The sequence below is a fragment of the Aplysia californica genome, unplaced genomic scaffold (genome assembly GCF_000002075.1).
Source record: "Aplysia californica isolate F4 #8 unplaced genomic scaffold, AplCal3.0 scaffold00303, whole genome shotgun sequence".
Classification (NCBI taxonomy): Eukaryota; Metazoa; Mollusca; class Gastropoda; order Aplysiida; family Aplysiidae; genus Aplysia; species Aplysia californica.
In genome coordinates this window covers 529954-532489 of record NW_004797573.1, presented here as the reverse complement: position 1 = coordinate 532489, position 2536 = coordinate 529954, and positions in this window count along the sequence as shown.

The following is a 2536-nucleotide window of genomic DNA, read 5'->3' as shown; positions in this document are numbered from 1 at the left end:
AGTAGCAGTAGTAGTAGTAGTAGTAGTAGTAGTAGTAGTAGTAGTAGTAGTAGTAGTAGTAGTAGTAGTAGTAGTAGTAGTAGCAGCAGTAGTAGTAGTATCAAGACATTCCAAAACTCAAATAAAACTTTAAGAAATCCAAGATAAATCTGAATTTAGTCGCCCCCGGTTCATCCAGAAATATTTTTATTAAGATCTAGTCTAGTCCTCATAGCCCGTCATCGTGTAGGGATACTAAAGAACCTGCTTTCGAAATAATTTGTTAATCAATTAATGAGCCTTATTAATGTAGGTGTTTTTGCCTCATTAACGACACGATTTAGATCATTTCGAAGGCGGGTTGAGAGGAGTACAACGTGATAGAAAGACCGAGATACGAGTTCACTCCCAGAAGAAAGTTTCCCTCTTCTGTAAAATCAACAATTTGTTAATAGATATGAAATTTTGTATAAATAGGTCTATCTACATTCTACATGGTTTATATCAAACATTCCAACCGTTGATCTCATGCTCTTTTTTCCTTCGAAGTAGCCAGTTTCCAAGAAACACAGTGACCATATCCACTTCGGACAAAGTACTAAGCTCAGTCGAACATCATTTTTTCGTCGTCTTCAAATCGATACCCACTTAGTCTTTCTTTGGTATTGGGGAAGAAATGAAAGTCACGTGGAGCTAAGTCTGGGGAGAATATCAGTGATGTTCAAGAGTTCCCCACTGCCAAGAGTTCATGAGAACGGTGACCTTTCAAACAGTATGCAGGGCGCGTTGTCACGATGGAAGACAACACCTAGCTCAAGCTTTCTAGGGTCGTTTTGATCCTGGATTTCTCCATTCTGCTGACTGTATTTTTAATTCTGGACCCCACGATTACACCCGTGTTTCTTCACATGCTAGATTCTTCTGAAAAGATATTATGTCCCTTTTTTCCTTACTCGATGGACAAAACCACATGCACAGCGCCCTCGCTCTTCTTGTTGCTCACCCGTCAGCAAATGAAGAACTCATTTGGGAAAAAAAAGCATTATTTCCTATCTTTCCTGACAATTCTATGAACTACCGTCTTTATTTCGTTTTCGTAAGAGTTTTACGGCACTTGCAACACAATAAGGTCACATAAGTGCCGAAGATTAGAGGTGTTACAAGGGAGTAACAAACATAAACAAGAAGGAGGAGAGATAAGGAAGACAGAATGATGTTTGACAGGAAAAAATGGGCAAACCACACCAGAGCACCATCCAAACACCTACTACCGTCGTTAGCAAAACAACTTCTTTTGCTGTATTTCTCAGTTTTTCGCCTGTCTTCTTCGACAGAGGCTTGAATCTGCAAATGGTTTGCTCAGAAATAGGAATGGACCGGCCTTAGCACTCTTAATCGTCAAGATTGACACGGATGTCGTTTATCTCTCACCCATTTTCTTACTGTTTGGATACTGAGGTAATTAGTACCCAATGCCCATAGAAGATATTCACGTAATTCTTTCACTGATTTCTCTCTAAAAATAAACGAACAAACAAATGAATAAACAAACAAAAACATGAATTTGACGACAACACCAACATCATATTTTGAGAATGAGCCTTTCATTTTTTTCGGTCGCCATGGCGTAAGCAAACCCACAAGACTTCAGGAAAACAAAGCACCATAATATCAAATTCCGAGTTGCCTAGTGATGTAACAATTGATATAGAGAATATTACACTTGTAGAAATACTGTGACGTAAAATTCCAGTTTTTACTTGAAAAGTGAGTTTTTGAACCTGGAAACTTGCCTCTGGAACAGACCTCGTACTTGGTAATGAATAAGAAACATAATATTTAGACACGAAAATCGACAACAGGTCTTCCGCGTTTTAGTGCGAAACACCTAAGTGCTACCCCACAATCGTAGGTGGTCTGTAGTCTAGCATAGAACATTCCAAAATAACAAGTTTATAGAAATCGTCTAGGCGGTTCTTTCTTAATGCCAGTACAAATCGAAATCGTTTATTTGACAGACTGTTTTTGTTTTGTTTTTTAATTATAGTAGAGGTTTTTCAACGCTCTCGACTGCATACGGTCGTATGGGCGCCAAGGGGTGGATGTCAACAGAGAAGTCCTTACAGGGAATCGGGCTTACTCTTACTCACCTCTCTAGCTTCAACAGCACGAAGTCAGCTTCGACTGTGAAGGCACCCCGGAAATAGCGGGTGACAAGAGAGTAACAAACATACACAAGAAGTAGAGCAAAAATGACGATAGTAAGGATGAGGAACGAAAAAGCAGATGTTCCATGTTGCAATTCCGTCACAGTTGCGAGCATGGCATTAATGAATCAGCCCACTTGCATTTCTATTGTGCAGCAGAACATGGTAATGTCCCCCCTTTAGGAATGGCCTAAAGACACTTCAGTCAGTAGCACCGCCCGGGTTTTTTTGACAGACTGACAGTCAAAGTGATAGATAGAAAGAGAGTGAGTTAGAGAGATAGAGATAAAGAGAGAGAGAGAGAGATAGAGAGAGAGAGAGAGAGAGAGAGAGAGAAAGAGAAAGAGAGA